Source organism: Cupressus sempervirens, chromosome 5, assembly GCF_028749045.1.
Source record: "Cupressus sempervirens isolate cs-2001-9-10 chromosome 5, ASM2874904v1, whole genome shotgun sequence".
Lineage (NCBI taxonomy): Eukaryota > Viridiplantae > Streptophyta > Pinopsida > Cupressales > Cupressaceae > Cupressus > Cupressus sempervirens.
This window is the reverse complement of record NC_143122.1, coordinates 294,606,838-294,627,879: the sequence shown is the minus strand read 5'-3', so window position 1 is coordinate 294,627,879 and position 21,042 is coordinate 294,606,838. Positions and strand designations below refer to the sequence as shown.

Sequence of the window (21,042 nt, the reverse complement as noted above, 5' to 3'; positions counted from 1 at the left end):
TATTTGTATATATTTTTATTTATGCAGTTCTCTTACCCTCATTGTAGAATGTAATCATAAACACTATTGATGGGAATAAATCCCCTCCCTTTAGCTTTTAGCCAATACCTAGGATGTTATCATAAATATTATTGATGAGAATAAATCCCCCCTCTTACATTCTCTAGCCATATTCTGTTTTCGTTGTTTGTAAAACAGCCAACATGTCTGATCCTAAAGTGGGAGATTCTAGTCAATGGCTGCACCTTATAAAGGAGACACAGGAGCAGGGGGGAGAAGCAGGGCAAGCATCTCATGAGCATCCATACATTTTCACAGTACCAGAGACATTGCGAATGGAAAGGCCAGAAGCTTACCTCCCTCTGGTAGCTTCTCTTGAGCCTTATCACCACCTTGAACTCAAACTCTACGAGGCCGAAAGATATAAATCTAGGCTTGCCATTGACGTTGAGAAAAGAGCAAAGAAGGGTACTTTCCATGATTTGGTTAACGAGATTATTCAAATGGGAGCAGAGATAAGAAAGTGCTACAGTGATCCCACTGAATGTAACGATGAAGTACTAGGATGGATGATGGCTCGAGATGCTGTGTTTATTCTGGAGTTCATTGACTGCTATAAACAATCATGTCGGAACCCTAGTTTTCAGCAGGAAAGCCCTTATTTTCACCCAGATAGAAAGAGCCCATCATTCTTCCCACTTCAAGCTGATATTTTCAAGCTTAAGAACCAAGTCCCAGTCTTCATTCTGAAAAAAGTTCTTGCATGGGAGACTGGCTTAGACAATCAAGAATTGGATAAGGAGCTTAAAGATAGAATCACAAATGCCTGTAAGTGCTTCTCCCCTTTCATTAATGGCGGTATAAATAATGATCCATATCTTTCCATAAATGTGGGAGATACAAGTAATGACTTAGAGCATTCCATAAATGTTGGAGACCCAAATCATTCTATAAGACCAAAATGTGATGAAGGACACATACTGGAATGCCTTTACGATTATGTTGTCCCAAAGAATGCTGTTGAGATTGATGATGAGAAGAGAAACACGGAGAAGTACAAAAGCTTTCACCTTTTTCGCCAGTTAGCATCAAGATTTCTACATCTTTTGCACCCAAAATCACAGAGCATATGTGATAAAAATCTGCCCTCGGCTGCAGAATTACATAGGAGAGGAGTAAAATTTGCTCCCTTTACATGGGCATCAGAAGAAATAAGGTTTGATAGATCCAGCTCTACACTTTTTCTCCCTTGTATTGGAATGGAATATAGAACAAATGTTTTCTTGAGGAACATGGTGGCAGTGGAAGCATTCATGACTTGCAAAACAAGAGTGTTTACTTGCTATGCAGATCTGATGGACAAACTCATTGACACTCCTGACGATGTTGCAGTGCTGAAAAGATATGGGATTATCTGCAGTGACTTGGGAAGTGATAAGGAAATAAGTATTTTATGGAATGGAATTCGTAGATCAGTGTGGAGGAGTGAATATGAGCCAATCGACAAAACTGTGAAGGATGTGAATGCTTATTACAGAAGTAGATATGGAGTTTTGCTGGGTGAGAGTTTTTTCAGGAACATTTCTCAAATCCATGGCGAGCTGCATCTGTGGTGGGAGCATTTGTTCTGCTTGTTCTAGCTGTCCTGCAGACAGTATTCTCAAATTATCAAATGCCACATAATCGAAAACTTGTAGACATGTATGTATCCACGTCTCTGTCTTTCCTACTGTCTGCAATAAATTATTTCAAAGATGTCTTGTATGGGTTTGGTTTAAAAATAATTTTTTATGATGAATAGGGGCAGGGATCTAGAACTGATAGGGTTTCAATAATCATAATAGATAGTTTTGTCACCGTGAGGGGTTAGTAGTGCTGGACTGTAGGGGCGTTTTGAAATGGTGTTTTTTACCATTTTGTGTTCCACAATCTATATGGATGAATATAATCTTTTAACAGAGATATCAAATTCAAAGAGTTAATGACCCTTATTTTTTCTTGTCAGCTTGTATGTTGCAAACATTTTGAAATATGCTTGTACAGTAGATATGGCTTTAGTGTGAATTTCCAAGCTACTATAAATCAAACTAGCTGAGTAAAGCCTAGACATTTAATCGAATTGGTAGCTTGTCAGTACAAATAATTGAGAACTAGCTAAAACTAATTTTCAGTCATCTGTGTCACGTACTTGGGAAATTTATAAGTACACTATTAAGCACTAGTGAAGTTTTGTTTAACTAACCCTTATCCATCTATGGACATAAATTATAGCAAGTTCACTTCAATGCTTTCACATAAATAAAACCTTGACCACACATTTCTAACTAATTTCTGTTGCCTTTGGGTTTGATTTTGATGTCTGATGTAGGCCCAACTTTAAGCTTTAAAATTGTAAATTTACTTTTAAGTGTTGTTATCTATGAGAGCAATGAACATAAATAAAACCTTGACCACACATTTCTAACTATTTTCTGTTGCCTTTGGGTTTGATTTTGATGTCTGATGTAGGCCCAACTTTAAGCTTTAAAATTGTAAATTTACTTTTAAGTGTTGTTATCTATGAGAGCAATGAACATAATATGCATATCTTTGGCTTGTATGGTCAAAATTGTTTATTTTGGTAGTAATTGTCTGATTTTTTTAAATTTAAGTAGTTCAATGTTGTCAATTTTGACTCTTTTAATGTAGGTACCATCAACAATCTATAATTTTCCATGGATAGAAGTCCCTACCGTCCAATTCCTCAACAAGGTTTCTTGAATTTTACTTCAATGCTTTCACATGATAGCATGGCTAAAAACTTTTTCTCCTCCAATGATGACTACTACCCAGAGTTTGTTCCTAGTATACAAGTGGACAGTGAAGAAGTAGTCATTGAAAATGTGGTTCCAACTAGTGGAGTAGAAGTAAGAAAAACACAGTTTCATGTACCCTCTCAAAACAAGAGTAGAGTTCGATTCAGCATAAAAAATACAATGATTTTAATTGAAGCTAAACGAATTGAGAGAGAAACATAGTCAGGTGGTGGTGCAATAAGATGAGCATTAAATCCCTTGAGAAGTGGAAAAACATTCAAGAATAATGCTCTACTGATGGTGTTCATTATACAAGCAATCAATCTAGAGATCATTGGGAGCATATTCAACTTGATTACACGAGGATTAGAGATTATGAACATAATATTCCATCTGGATGTGACAATTATTGGAATATGACAAGTCATGAGAGAACTGAAAAGAAAATTCCTACGAAGTTCATTATTGAACTTTATGATGCAATGGAGATTGCATTCGGTATAGATTGGGTCATCAATCCAGGGAATATCACTATTGACTCTTTTGACAAAAACTATGCATTTGAAGAGGCCTACCTTGAAAATCAAGATGAAGCATTGCATGATTGTGGAATAAAAAATAAAGAAAGTGTTGAACACTCTTAAAATGGAAGTGAAAGGGAAAAACAATATATAGGAAAAAAAAGAAAATCAATCTCCAATGCAATAGGCATAAAGCATATTATTGCTGGCAATAATAAGTTATAAACAATGCATGAACAATGATGATTTGAATGAGGAAAGACTATTAAAACTTGAAGAGTGGAAAATTATTGTCCAAATGAGCATGGTTTCAACACTAAACAATATTGGTGAAGCAATATTCAGAATCAGTCAATCTTTTGCTCAAGATGATTGATGTTCTATTTGCAAGTATGAGACAACTTAAAATAAAATAAATAATAAATTTCAACTGGCTCATGTGAAGGTTTCAGTTTATGTATTAATAATCTATAATAGTAGATTATTGGTGTCTTCTCAATATTAGCATATGTATATTTTAATTCTTATGCGAGTCTTTCAAATTAGTTTTAATATTATGTATTAAGATCTATAATCTATACAATAAATGTTTTCTATTTCATTGGTTCTTGAAAACCTCTGTAATCCCTCTTACCATCATGTTTGCACCATTGAGATTTTATGCAAGAGTTATCTTATTAAATAATGTCATAGTCCTTAACTTATTAGTTAGTCCCAATTAACATGCATGCATTGCTCAAGTTTCTATCATGAAGATACATGACTATGTAAGATAAGTGTGTAGTCCAATACTAGTGTTGAATGCTTAGTTCATTTTTAGATTTACCTATGTCCAAATGATGTATGAAAGACACACTTAATTGTGGCATGATTTACGTCATTTAACTATTAGCCTAATTTAGAATCATATGGTTGTCTCCATAAGTCATGATTCATTTTAGAAGGATGAACATTCTCTTTATATTCAATCTTTTTTGTCTAATTCTTATGTTGCAATCAAAAGAAAATATTCAGCAATTCATAAGATTAGTACTTTGCCTCCAATATTTGCATATGATTTATTTGCACTATTGAATTTTGTCATTGTTTCTAAAGATTTGTAAGTCTTTTCTTTGTATAGCTATAAAAATTAAGTTGAGATTTGCAAGTCTTTGCTCTGTGTAGGTGTGTTTGATGTAGTGAACACTATTTCATTTTAGAACATTCAAGTTTATATTCTTTTATAAGACTTTGAAGGTTTTGGCCCCCAGTAAAAAACCTGTTTTATCCTTAGTAAAAAAAGCATACACCTTATTTTTATTTTTTGCATGTATAATTTTGAAACTTTTATTTTTGTAGTATACATGATGGATCCCAATACCAAGAAAAGAGTCAAAGTACTATTATAATGTCTTTTTGTGATACAACAGATATCATTGCATGTTTGCAGATGATATTGGAAATTCAACAAACATATTCAAGAAACACAAGAAAGAAACTGCTCAAGCTTCTCATTATTCAATTGATGACGTAAAAGATAAACTAGATTTGGAGTTCCATATGATAAGTTGTGAACAAGTCAATTCAAAATTTTCTACTTCTCAATGGAAAGGGAAAGTTAGTGGTGAGTGGTATGTCAAGCCACATTCCTTTCATTGGTGGAATCATTACATCTTTGAAGTTAGATGTGATGACCAATGATTTCATAACATCTTTAGGTTACCATATACATTGTTTCAATTTCTATGTGAATCATTAAATGAAGATCTTAAGCAAGGTGATATATCACTATCATTATCAACAATTATCAAGAATATGATGGTGCTATCGATGTAACTCATGTTTATTTTAAACTTCCAACAAATTAATGTTCATCTGATTGGTATGATCGAGATCATAACTACATGAGTATGTCATTACAAGCCATTTTTTATAGTAATATGTGTTTCATGGATATTTTAAGAGATTGGCCTAGATCTATTAATCACACTAGGATTCTAATAAACTCTTCCTTCGATAAGTTATATGAAGGTGGGGAGAGGTTATTTGGAGTTTTAGTTACCATGGTTAATCACACTTATTAATGGAATTGCAACAAATAATCTAAAGTCATTCAACTTTAAGCCATTTTCAACTCATATTGTTAGTTCGGTAAAAGAGATTTGGAAAATTTTAAATACAAAAATTTGTCATCCAAATTTGCAACTACTACCAAAAACTATTTTTGTGTGTTTTATTTTGCATAATATCATGTTTATAGTTGAACAAGAAGATACAAAAGTGAGTTTTGTTGATGAGTATGCAAACATCGTACCAAATGATTTAGCAAACCCAAGGGAATCAACTCTTGTGTTAGCACAAATTGTATTAATTGAAATTCGTCATTGGTAATGAAGACATTGCACATCTCAACAATTAAGGCAGAATTTTGATGAATTGCAAATACTTTTGTGTTACTATGAATTTATCTCTTTAAGTGCAAAGTATCCCATTTTTGAAAAGATTTGACACGTTCCTTGATTATTTTCTTTCTTTGTTTTTTCACCCTTTAGTAAAACTATGTAAATTATTAAAATATTGAAAATTATAGTGATATTTCAACTTTTAATATTTTTGGTTACCTTCATTTTGCTGTGTATATGTGAAAGATATTTTTTTGAATGTTATAGTGATATATAAAGACTTCAACACTCAATTCATTATGATTCTCACTTGAATTTGTTTTCTATTATGTTGTTTCAACATGGTCAATCTTTGCTACTATTATATTTTGAAAGAAAAATGATTGTTTTTAAATCAAATAAAATCACTTTTTAAATTGCATGGGGTTAGTAGCCCAACAAATATATCGTATAAATGTATGCGACAATCTAGAAACAACCCAAGACGAATTTGTCAAGTATTTGCACTAAATTTGCAGTCTCGCCATTTTTGATTTGGTGTGTATACATGATCATTATTTAGTCCATTGTCTACATATCCTGCATCATTACATTCCATGGGATGCCATCTCTTTGAAGTATCAAATAGTCCACATGCCTTATATGTGCTTCTACATTTTGCATTTATGAATAACATAGAATTTCCAATTATATCTAACAAAAATTCATCTTTCATTTTACCCCTTTTTAAAGCTCTTATTTCATCACTAATAGATAGAATATAACAAAGGTTGTAGAATATGGATTTATACTTGCAATTGCATTTTATTGGAAGTTTCTAAAGTATTTTAAAAAATCCCATTTTGTGCACATCCCATAATAATTGCAATCTTTAAGACTACATTTCTTTCAAGAGTACTATTGTATTTTTTTGTCTTCCACATTTTACATATATGTCTACACTTTGATAATTACAACTACAAAATTATACAAAAAGTCTCTATATTTTATGCTTTGACCCGAATGTTTGCACCTTGTTTCAAAGCTTCCACTTTGACATGAGTAGGGGGATACTAGCCAGTGTTCTAGAATTTAGCTTTACAATTGCCAAGTATATTTATTGAAATCATCTAACTTTAATCATCCTAATCTTATGCTATCAATAATTAAGTATACATTTATATGTGACATGTGTGCTTGCGAAAAAAATCAAGTATCAATTACAAGCTACAACTTATCAACTGGCACTTGCACCTTTGATGGTGCAAGGGATTACATCGATAGACTTATGTACTTTTAAGTATTTTCTTGAGTATGTATTTTATCTAACATATTTGGTTCAATTGTGTCATTTTAGTTTCTTGTCACACTTAGAATACAAATGCTTTGTTTCAAGAGCTATCTGATATAGGCGATCCTCCTCCTTTTTGCGTATAATGGTACATGGATTGCTTTTCATTTTTGAGTATCTTTCAAAAGTGAAAGCAGGTTGAATACAGAGACCATCTATTGTTTTTACTCTAGATATAGCTATAAAAGTGAGTCCTTGTCTTTCAATTCCATTGATATCAACCGTTGCTTTCTGTAACGTGAGTCCTTAGGATTTTTGTATTGTGATAGCCCATGACATGGTGAGGGGTAGTTGTCTTTGGCTACCTAATGTGATTAGCATTATTGGAACACATATTGGTTCATCTTGATTCCATGGTGGTCCATTGTAGTTTTTAAAGTGTATAACAACATACATGGGCATGTCTGGCGGCTTGGTGCCTGTTTTGTAGACAATATCTGTGATTTCACCAATTGCTCCATTGATGAGTCCTGCTTCTATCCAAATGTTTTTTGTAAGCATGATGCACTGTCCTATATAGAGGAGAAAATGTTTTTCCAATTGTTTTTCATACACCTCGCTCTTATCTTCGCATCCATAATTTATTTCCGTGCTTGTGGCAATTAGATGATTTTAACATTTTTTTATTATGTGGCTTCACTGCATCATTTGTAGAGTGTAAATGTATCCACCTATTAAACTCTTCATTTTCATCCCTGTGTAAGTGGATGTTTGTATGACTCATTAGGAGCTCCCAATAATGTTGTGTAGGGTTTGCTTCTCGTATATTATGTAAAAGCTGACATAATTATGCTTCCTTATCTACTTTCCTAGCCCATCTTTTTTTCTCTATCTTATCTTACACCTCTTTACGTTTTACTCCTATGTATTGATACTCTATTTCTTCTATACATTGTCTATCCCTACGTTTCCATATCCTTTTTCACCTATCTATCTCTCTTTTCCTCTCATATTACTCATCATACTCACTTCCCTTGCCTCCTCACTCTCTTTCTCCTTCATTATAATTGTCTCTCCCTCTAATTATTATTTCCTATACGAAATGGACAACATAGCTATTTGGAATCAATAATTCAAAATTGTTTCTCTCACATCATCTCTATCTCTACTCTCCATCATAGTTTATATTTCTATATCTTTTTTAATTCATATGTCTCTCTTTAATACACACACTTTCCTTATGTACCTCCATATACTTTCCTTTATATATTTCTTCTACAAACATAAACTCATTTCTCCCTCCCTATCCCTATTTATCTTACCCCTCTTTATTAATCACTTTTCATTATCTATACCATATTTTCTTTGTTTCTCCTTGACCCTCTCTATGCATATATCTATAGACTATCTATCATCTTACACGTATTTGTCATTCTATCTCTTATTCTCCCCACTCCCCTCTCTCCTCTTCCCATTTTTTTACTAAAAATGATATTAATCCTAATTCAAACCTTAATTTAAATCTTAGCCCTAATCCTAATCTTAATTCTAACTCTATAAATGATATTAATTCTAATTCTAAACCCTATTACTAATATTAATATAATATTATTAATTTATTATGTATTTAATACTTATAAATTATTATGGTAAATTAAAAATATTTAAAATATAACATTATTTTATTAACATGTTAGAATTAGAATAATAAATTACACCAAGATATTATTACAAATAAAAATAACTCTATAAAATAAAAAAATTTAAAAAATTATAGAAGATGACTAGCACTTACACTTTTGAAGGAGCAAGGATTAAGTGGATAGTTTCATATATTTAAAATGAAATAAATCATAGGCATACCTGGCCAGGAAAGAGGAAAGCTGAACTGGGTTTTAACAGAGGTCTGTGCTCCCACTGCAGAGCTCATACACACACTTAAGCAGGACTTCCTCTACGCCACTTTCTAAACTCAATGAACTTGTGCTCTTCTTCACTGAATGAGCATTGCAAATTCTATTACAAGGTGCTAAAGAGAAAGAAGATGGCGATGACATGGATGTTGCAGAACGCAGGGTGATATGAGCGAAGACACCTGAAATCGCTGTAGACATTTTGAATGACAATATTTTCCACCTACTGAAATGTTGTTGCAACATACAATTTAAGTGCATTCAGCCGATGGTTGTAAGCACGGATTTTGAAAGCATGGTCGACATAAACAATGTCTAATTAAAATTGCGAGTTACTGGATTCATCTTATTGTGTTCATTTTGATAGGTGATTATACCAATCTTGAATTGGGAAGCAACAACTTTTAGTGTGAAATCATGTGTATTTCTGCTTATTGTGTCAATGGATTTGTTTCCTATTATTATTTTGCTGCCATCATCACCTTGAATGTGACCGGATGAAACGAAATTTGGATACAACATTGGATTTTATATAATATTTTTACCAGTATTGGCATGCCCTTGCATTACTTCATTGATCTATTTTTCATAACTAAATACATTTAAATTTCTACACATTATCTTGTGGTTTCATGTTGATAAAATTTAGTTGAGCTGTTTGTAATTAGTAAGATATCCTATAATGGTTAATATCTCTTTTCTGATGCAGAAATGGCTTGAAAGGTGGCCTTAAAAATCTGCGTTAATAAGGGTAGCACGAAAAGAAAACTGGCTCTTCAATCAGATGACTTTAAAATTGATGTTTGAGCATTCCTTCTGTGACCATTAGACTCATTTATGTAATTTTTTCTATTCAAAGTTTTGTTAAATATAGTAGTTAGGTGTTGCATTGTTATTGGTATGAATTAATAATTTATATGAGTTGTGTTTCTAAAAGTATATCATTTGATCATGATTTATAAAGATTCAACTGCTTAATTTGATTCAATCTTTATTGATCTACATTCTATGCTTAATTTGATTCAATCTTTATTGATCTACATTCTATGCTTAATTTGATTCAATCTTTATTGATCTACATTCTATGAGTAATAAGATAAAACTAGCTTATATATATAATATATATATAAAATAAGTCGAGAGATATCCTTCTGAGGCGCCTATTGCATTGAGTGAGATGATGAAAACAGGTGCCTCGAGAAGGATATCTCTCGACTTATTTTATATATATATATATATATATATATATATATATATATATATATATATATATATATATATATATATATATATATATATATATATATATATATATATATATATATAAGCTAGTAGCACTCGCGATGCAAAATGAAAGATATTATTTTTAAAATTATAATTCATTATAGCTAATATATTATGAATTTTTTAAATTAATAAATATTTAATATTATTATAATTTAGTAATTTACAAGAATACATAATAATAATAATAATAATTATATTATATGGTACATTATAGATTTTATATGTTGAATTCAAAATTATGCTTAATAAAATAGATTACCTTTGAAAAAATGAAAATCACCACCTATATAATAATTAATACAATCAATTTTTTATTTATTCGACTAATTAGAATTAAACTTTGGATTGAAATTAGAGTTTTCAATTGCATTAGTGTTAGCTTAATTTTTATCCTTAAACCTAGATTATTATTTGCAATAGAGAAAAGGTCATAGTGCGACTTCTTTAAGGAAATCAAGAGTTAGAGAGTTATTAAGGCTTCAACTTTTATAATACATGGTTTGTGTATTATTCATTAAATTAAAGTCTCAAAAAATATCTCATGTTTCTTTATCTCTCATCCTTCATAGTATGTCTCTCTCATGCCTTAGCCTCTCTCTCTCTCTCTCTCTCTCTCTCTTTGGGGCCTAAATTATTCTCTTTCTATATTTACCTCTATCTCTCCCCACTCCCCCATCTATCTTTCTTCCATCTCCCTGCCCCTCTAGTGATTGCTTCCCTCTAAATACCTTATATATCTTTATATCACGTCTCTTACTCTCTCTCACACATCTCTCTTGCAAACATATAATACATATATCTCCCCCTATAATTACTCTCCTTTCCTCTCTCCCCACCCTCCTCTCAACATATCTTCTCCTATTTAACTCCCCCAACCCCCTCCACCTACTTATCACTATTATCCTCTCTTCCTTCCTTCATTTCCATGTCCATCTATCATATTCCCTAATTATTATATTCACCCCATCTCTCCCCTATTCCCTCTCCCATTACCTCTTTCTCTTATATCCCTCCCCCTCTCACCATCTATTCCTCTTGATTACCATATAGCCATAGTCCATGTCTCTCAACCTCTAGGAACTCAACTCTCTCTCTCTCTCTCTCTCTCTCTCTCTCTCATCATGTCTCCATCTCTTTTGGACCCTAATTGTCATCCATCCCCTAATTACCACGTCTCTCTCTCTCTCTCTCTCTCTCTCTCTCTCTCTCTCTCTCTCTCTCCCCCCCCCCCTCTCCCTCCCAAATTCCTCCCCCCATCACCATTTCCATCCATTCAATGCCCTAATTATTCTCTTTCTCTCTACCTAATCAGTAATCTCTTCCCCCTTTGACATTGTCTCTTTCTACCTCATACCTTCCTACATTTCTCCTTTCGTCCTATTTCCACCCTTCCTTACCATATCCTCTCCTTTATTACCATTTATCTCTCCACCATCTCTCTGCCTCCCTGCCTCCTTAATCTCTTTAAGTCTCCTTTCCCTCCTCTCACAATCTCTTCTCCCTATTTACCCTCTATATCTACCCCATATCTCTCACTCATGTATCTTTATCTCTCACAATCTCTCTTGCACATGTCTCTCACCATGTTTCTTCTTATCTCACTCTCATGTCCCCTCCTCATATCTCTTTATCTCTCAAATTCTCTCTCTATATATACCTTGTGTCTCTCATGCCCCCCCACAGCCTCTATCATGTCCCCTACTACTTGCTCTCTTTGTGTCATGTATCTTTATCTCTCACTCTCTCTCATAGTGTTTACTTCATGCCTCAACCTCATCCACTTGTCACACTCTCTCTCACATGTCCCCTTCTATAATTTACCCACCCTTCCTTCTCTACACACTCCACCCCCTCCTCATAATGTAGACCCTTCCCACTCCCCCCCCGCACCCCCCCCCTCACCCCCCCCCCCCCCTCTCTTTCTCTCACACACACACCCACACCCACACCCACACCCACACCCATACACACATCCACACCCACACCCACACCCACACCCACACCCACAACCACACACATGGCCATAGCCATAGCCACACAACACACACCCACACCCATACCCACAAATCCCTTTTGAAATTGAACTATATTTTGAAATAATTTATAAAGCTTGATTTTATTTGTAAAATTATACTTTATTTTAAATCTAACTTTATAACACTTTCTCGTAACAAATTTAACATTACTTTAGAACATTCTTTTAATTTTAACTTTATACATTTAACTTCATTAATTTAATATTTTCCCAAATTTATAAATTTCAACCTTATTTCAAAATTTGATATAATATCTAATATTTTGTTCTAATTTTCATCCATCCCCTAATTACCACATCCCTCTCTATCTCTCTCTCCCTCCCTCCCTCCCTCCTTCCATCACCATTTTCATCCATTTGATGGGCCCTAATTATTCTCTTTCTCTTTACCTAATCTCTCCCCTTCGACGTTGTCTCTTTCTACCTTATACCTTCCTACATTTCTCCCTTTGTCCTATTTCCACCCCTAGTTACTATATCCTCTCCTTTATTACCATGTATCTCTACATCATCTCTTTGCCTCCCTGTCTCCTTAATGTCTTTAAGTCTCTCCTTTCCCTCTTTGCCCTATTTACCCTCTATATCTACCCCATATCTCTCACTCATGTATCTTTATCTTTATCTCTCACAATCTCTCTTGCACATGTCTCTCACCACATTTCCTCTTATCTCACTCTTATGTCCCCTTCTCATATCTCTTTATCTCTCAAATTCATTCTATATGTCTACCTTGTTTTTCTCATGCCCCCCCATAGCCTCTATCATGTCCCCTACTACATCTCTTTTCATCTCATGTATCTTTATCTCTCATTCTCTCTCATAGTGTTTACTTCATGCCTCACCCTCATCCCCTTGTCACACTCTCTCGCACATGTCCCCTTCTATAATTTACCCACCCGTCCTTCTCTAGACACTCTCTCCCCCTCCATCCCCCTCCTCAAAATGTAGACCCTCCCCACTCTCCCTCTCCCCCCCCCCCCCCCCCCCTCTCACACCCACACCCACACCCACACATCCCTTTTGAAATTCGACTATATGCATATATTTTGAATTAATTTATAAAGCTTGATTTTATTTGTAAACTTAAACTTTATTTAAAAGCTAACTTTATAACACTTTCTCATAACAAATTTAATATTATTACTTTAGAACATTCATTTAATTTTAGTGTTACATATTTAACTTCATTAATTTAATATTTTTGTAAATTTATAAATTTCAACCTTATTTCAAAATTTGATATAATCTCTAACATTTTGTTCTAATTTTCATCCCCCCCACCCCCCCTCTCTCTTGCCCTCCCTCCCTCCCTCCCTCTCCCTCTCCCTCTCCCTCTCCCCATCACTATTTCCATCCATTAGATGCCCTAATTATTGTCTTTCTCTCTACCTAATCTCTCTCCCCTTCGACATTGTCTCTTTCTACCTTATACCTTCCTACATTTCTCCCTTTGTCCTATTTCCACCCCTACTTACCATATTCTCTCCTTTATTACCATTTATCTCTACAATATGTCTCTCCCTCCTTGTCTCCATAATCTCTTTAAGTCTCTCCTCTCCCTCCTCTCACAATCTCTTCCCCCTATTTACCCTCTATATCTACCCCATATCTTTCACCCATGTATCTTTATATCTCACAATCTCTCTTGCACATGTCTCTCACCATATTTCCTCTTATCTCACTCTCATGTCCCCTCCTCATATCTCTTTATCTCTCAAATTCTTTCTATATTTCTATCTTGTGTCTCTCATGCCCCGCCCACCCCCACCCCCACAACCTCTATCATGTCCCTTACTACTTGCTCTCTTTGTCTCATGTATCTTTATTTCTGACTCTCTCTCGAAATGTTTACTTCATGCCTCACCCTCGTCCCCTTGTTACACTCTCTTTCACATCCTTAAATTTTTTAAAATGTTGCAAAATTTTACATTGATGAATGCTTCCACTGTAGAAAGCCTCTCGGCTTAATTATGATTTATATTTATAATATATTATTTTTTTACTATTTTAGAAATATATTTGATATTTGATAAATTAATTAAAAAAAGAATAATGCATGTCATAAATTATATAGTTTTATGTTAAATTTATTAAGATAATGATGCTTATATTTTATGTTTCATTTTTATAATGTATAAACCACTACATATATTTTAAAAGTTAAATAATATTTTAATATATATATTAAATATATTATATATTACATTATTTAGATATGAATATGTAAATTATAATCATATATTATTATAACATATAATTATTAATAATGGTGGTCTAAGAAATGAGAGAATTGTTCTTATATAAGACTTAAAATATTTCATTTATACTATAAAAATATAACATTGATAATAACATAAAATAAAATTGTAAATCATAATTGGTCTATATATTTAGTCTTAATCAAAGTGTGAAATAGAAAAGAAATAATAAACTGAAAATACATACAAATATTTTAAAATTTAGACTTTAATTTTATTTAGTTATAGTTATTAATTTCTAAGTTCTAATAAATCATTGGTACTATTTTATATTAATTATTATTTTTAAATTTTTTTTACTGCTAAAATCATATTCTATTATACCTAAAAATATTATATTTAATATTATAATAAAAATTAAAACATTATAAGTGTGATAGGCTCTGCTCTTGCTGTAAGGATCAAGATTTTTTATCCACTTAGATAGGCCAAAGGATGTCGCAACTTAGCTAAAAAGATTTCTGGGTAAGCATATCCATATTATTGCAAATGACGATGATGAAGAATTTGTTGAGCTGGTGAGGAATCAGATGGAGCGAAGGGGAAGAAAATAGATATTGGAGCGAGGGGAGCCAAGTGTATAAATGTTAGCTACCTGTCAATTTTTTTTAAAATGCTAGATTGTTTACAACGAAATCTGTTCCTATTGTAGAAGCCCTTCAACTTAATAACTCATTATGAATAATTCTATTACACTAAAATTAATAACTTTTTTTATAAACATATTTATATATTTGTATCTATTTTTGATAATTTTTTTGCTATTTCAAATAGAAATATAAATTTGTTTAAAGATTTAACAAACATACTTTACATTTTGATCTGTTTTGATTTATCTTCTAAAATTACACTTACTTTTTATTAGTATTATTTAAACTAAGTCACTCACAAACTCAAACTTTTAATGTTTGTTAAAACCTTTTTTGAAAATATATTTTTACTAATATTTTTAAAAAAAATTGTCTGCACAAAATAGTACTATTGTATAGGTTGATACAAAAATTAAATGTTACACACTATAACATTTTTTCTTATATCCTTTCTTCTAGTTTAATCTTCATAGTCAACCTCAACACTACAATATAAAAACTTTAAAGATGATCTTTAACACATTGAGACATTAAAATTTGTATTTTGACAAGAGCTTTGTTGAGCTACAGTTTGTCATAATAGATCTTTGTTATTTCTTTAGAAAAAATTATACTAAAAATAAAGAAAAAATGAGTCCTCCATACATTTTCACATGAGCAGCAGGAGGAAGAAGAAGGGCAAGCATCCACACATTTTCACAGTGCCAGAGACCTTGCGTATGGAAAGGCCAGAAGCTTACCTCCCTCTGGTAGCTTCTCTTGCGCCTTATCGCCACCTTGAACTCAAACTCTATGAGGCCGAAAGATATAAATCTAGGCTTGCCATTGATGTTGAGAAAAGAGCAAAGAAGGGTACTTTCCATGATTTGGTTAAGGAGATGATTCTAATGGGAGCAGAGATAAGAAAGTACTACAGTGATCCCATTGAGTGCGAAGATGAAGTACTGGGATGGATGATGGCTCAAGATGCTGTGTTTATTCTGGAGTTGATTGATTGCTATAGACAATGTCGGAGCCCCATTATTTATTTGTATGGGATTATCTGCAGTGACTTGGGAAGTGATAAGGAAATAAGTATTTTATGGAATGGAATTCGTAGATCAGTGTGGAGGAGTGAATATGAGCCAATAGACAAAACTATGAAGGATGTGAATGCTTATTACAGAAGTAGATATATGGAGTTTTGCTTGGTTGAGTTTTTTCAGGAACATTTCTCAAATCCATGGCGAGCTGCATCAGTGACGGGGGCATTTGTTCCGCTTGTTCTAGCTGTCTTGCAGACAGTATTCTCATAGTATCAAATGCCACATAATAAAAAACACTTGTAGATATGCATGCATCCACGTCTCTGTATTTCCTTCTTTTTACGATAAATTATTTCGAAGCTGTGTTGTATGGGTGGCCACCCTTAAACATCACACGCGAAGGAAGAAATTAAGCTAGCAATCATTGGTGGATGAATGTAGTAGGTATAGGATCAGTATTTTGAAATGGCACTTTTTGATACTTTGTGCTTCACAATTTCTATGGGAAATATCCAAATGTTGGACTTTAGCTTTAAGCTCTTCACTCATTCATTTACAAAGATGCACCTCAACAATTGACAAAATCTGACTTCTGATTTAGTTCTATGTGCACTAAGTTAGTCTGTACTGCTACTACTCCTTTTTTCTATAAATAGAATTAAAATTGATATTTAATTGGTGCATGGACATGATAGATATAGGAAGAGTATTTTGAAATGATACTTTTTGACCATTTTGTGTTCCACAATCTCTAAAGAGATTGTGAATACCCAAGAGCTGAAGCCTTTAAGGGCTCGTTCGGTTGCGGGAATAGGAATAGCTATTCCGGAATACTTATTATGGAATAGAAAATGGGGATTCAGCCAATATTTGATGGGGAATTTGGAGACCCCAAAATTTATGTTTTCTAAAATAAATAGAAGTAGAATAGGAATACGTATTCCAATAACATTTATTTCGGTGGAATTGTAAAATCCCATTTTTGGGTCAAAATTAGAATACGTATTCTTATTTTACTTCGTATTCCAATTTTGATTTGGTGCATCCAAACGAAGAATTCAAAATTTTAAGAATTTACATATGCCTATTCCACTTGTATTCCCATTGTCAAACAGGCCCACTCGCCTATAGAAGTATCCCTAACAAATTGGAAAAATCTGACTTACAATTTAGAAGTTCCAGATATGCTATATTGATTTGTACAGCGTCTAGATATTTTCCCCTCAGTAGTTTTCATTATGTATAGAATTAAAATTGATATGCAATTATTCTACTAGGTCTTTTTTCTCAGTTATTTTAATTATATATAGAATTAAAATTGATATACAACAATTTCTTTTTAATAATGTTTATATATCCAACTACTCATAACGGAAAGATAATTGATTTGGAAAGATTTGTTTGTGATCTTATTCTGCATATATAATGTGTGCCTTTTGTAATTGTTTTCAATTAAAAAATAAATAAAGTTTAGATTATTTACACAGATGATGTCTAGAAAAGTTCACATAGGACAGAGTCTGAAAAGCAACAGCAATGTCAAATATAGGCCTATAAACTAAATGAGAAATTTTATATTTTGATGGGTTCAATAAATTATACTAGCTTTATAATACTACTGTAAAAACCTAGTTATTTTTGGTGCCATGTCTTGTAGGTGAGATCATCTCTAAAGGGTGGTTGTTATCCATGCAACCTCTTAATCTCCAAGATATAAATTGTAGTTCTAAGTAAAATTCCATGTCTGATTTTTGAAATTCGAAAGTCACACAGCTCTACATTTCTACTTTTTTTTGTAATGAATTATTTTAATTTGATTACACAGTAAACACACTCGCATCTGAGTCTTTTTCTGATGGATTAAAACAACATATTTTTATTAGTTTTAACTTTTGTATTTCTGATAGTGCACACTGAATTTTTAAAATGTAATTTAAAGATGAGTCCTTGAAACCATTCAAAATTTTAAATGTATTCTTAAAATTCATTTTTTATCTTACTAATGCTGGTTTTGTTATATTTCTTTTCAGTCTGCGTGTTAGTCAATCTGATTATTTTGTTTTAGGATAACTTCTATTATATTGTATTATGTACTATTTATCTTACATTTTATTGCATTTTGTTCTCATGATAGTAAAAGGAAAATGTAGGGAAGAAGATGTAGCAACAGGGTAAATATTCTTATGGGTGTATCATCTACAAGTAGCGTTTTTTTTTCTGAAAGCTTTGCCATTTCAATGTAGGTATTTAGTATTTCATTTTTGGTAATTTGCAATTCAATACACACTTCATTAAATTTCCTACTCTTCAATAACTTATTTCAAGTTGTGTAGATGCACTTGTATATCTCTGTCTATTTCTACTAGATTTAATTTGAATTTACTCACTTTCTTTTAATGTAATTGTAAACTGATTCAAACAATTCAAAAAAGAATTGTATGTTAAAAATCTAATTTTTTTATTAATAATAAGTGGCAATGGAAATTAATTATTCTTATTAGTCTTCACCATGTACTTAATAAGGTAATGGTGTGCAGAACATCAACATATGATATTCACCATGTACTTAATAAGGTAATGGTGTGCAGAACATCAACATATGATATTCACTATTTTGATATCATAATTGAGTATTGGTCTTTAGAATTTCAACATATGATATTCACTAGATACTCTTTGAGTAATGACGTCTAGAATGAGATGCAAGATATTCACCAAGTGCTATGAGTAATGGCCTCCAGAATATCAAGTCGTATAATATTCATTGCGTACTCTGTGTAATGGCCTCTATAATATCAATTTGCACAACATTCACCATATACTCAAAAAATGTTTATAAGGTATGTGCAACACATTCTCATAATGTTTACCATATAAACATCCACCATGCAATGTATAATCTATCATGATCTGCATATCATTTGATAATCCATCTCAACATGGTTTACTACCTGTGAATCAATTTGATCTAGAGCATCAAAGGTTGATTGAATCATATCCTCTATTTGATCCTCCTCTTTCAAAGTCACCTTTAATGAAATTTTAGGCTCCCTTTGAATCTCAATCTTCCTCTTCACTAATATCAAGGCAAACAACTCATATATAGAAACATAAATAATGACTAGATAAATGTAATACTCAATAATAATAATTACTTATCTCATGTAGACAAAGAATGATGCCAGAATGATAAATCTCCTTAGGATTTGAGATTGGTTTTAGTTAAGAGAGTTCTTCCTTATAGAAACTCTACTTCACATACTGTCATTTTCTTACTTCCTTTTGATTCACTTATATTTTTATATCTTTATTCTAACTTTTTATATTATGATGGTGACTTTTTAAAAATCATACCTCTTTATTATATTAAATACTAAACATATTTATATAACTTATTTGTTTTGATAAATTCTTTATATATATATATTCTCAACTATAATATTTGATATAATCTTAATAATAAGAAGGAATATAATATGAATATTACCACTTAAACTTACTTTGTTATTACCTGTATGTAGGGTACAAGTACAATTTGCGTTTGTGAACAGTGATTAAATAAAAATATATACGCCTTCTTATATATTTGACCAACCTTTATTCTTCTTTGTTTGCGTGCAAGGCCGCTTATCAACTACTCTCTCCAGAACGCTACCTTATTTATTTGTTTGGTTCGAAATATACGTCCCTTCTTTTATTGGCTATTGGTATCTATGACTTTGAAGTAATATTTCTTTTTCTCTCACTAATGACTTATTCAATCTAGTCTACCACCAATCAATACTGTTGACTCATGTCATCTGGCATCACATGCATGTGATAGATTGCGATCGTGTTTCCCACATTTTAGTTTTAATGTTTATTTTTCACTCCTGTGGATAATATCCTCTGTTTAATTATCTCTCATATAATTTATATATAGCCATAGTTTAATGGGATTGAAACTACCAAACATCCACAAAAATTAATATATTTTTAAATAATTTAATTAGATTGTATATTCTTATTAATTTTTTTCAAACAATTTAGAGATATTCTAGAAAGTTGTACACTATAATGAAATGTCACTCTAATTTCAGCCACTCTTTCACTACAAAAGATACAATATTTTAAAATTTATTTTACTACAATTATTTTAGTTTTTTTGCACCACTATTAAGACATTTCATAAAGACTAATAAGACATTTAGCCACAAGTAGTGCCATAATTTCCACTTTGCACTCTTGATCCCTACACCAAAATTTATGAATATCCAAAAGTACAAATCCCACTTAACAATTCTACCTATGTGAAATTAGCCCAAATGGCTATTAAGTATTTTCCCCTACCTATTTCACATCTAAAAACATCATCTACCAATTTCATATCTAAAATCTTAAATTGTCCAATCATAAATGGATACCGTTTGGGTTTATAGTTGGGTTTCTTCTTTATGAGGCCTTTTCCATTTATGGTGCCTCCTCACACTTCGAATTTCATTATCTTCCTAATTGGCAGACCATGGAGAGTATATCAGGGACCAAGCTCATCTACCATCCATCTCATTAGTTGCTTTGCATATTAGGCTTTTGTATCTACAATCTTAGCAGATCCGAATCTGTCAACAATTTATGTCACCGGGGTTGACTACTATCTTAGGTGAAAGAATCGAATCACAAGATTTTAAAAATTTTAATTAAATAAATTTAAATTATAGAAAGAATAAGTAATTAAAAATTGTGAGAAATTACAACTAGGGGTACTAACTATTGACTAAAATGATAACATCTAACACAACATCAAATAGATACTAACAACGATAGTATTATTCAACTATCAGATCCTTTATTAAGCTTGGAAGTTTGAAAGAAGAAATCAATCTTTCTTGCATCCTACAGTGTGACAACCTAGTCTAGGGCCTAACTTTTACTATTGAAATGACTCTATTTTTGTCTGGTGTTGCAAACTTCCATAGCTAAAATACATA

The 21,042-nt window shown here is 32.2% G+C and overlaps 1 pseudogene; it reads left to right on the top strand.

Moving 5' to 3' along the window:
• The first annotated feature begins 203 nt into the window (after positions 1–203).
• Positions 204–1,801, top strand: LOC149555735 (putative UPF0481 protein At3g02645; annotated as a pseudogene).
• The last annotated feature ends 19,241 nt before the right edge of the window (positions 1,802–21,042 follow it).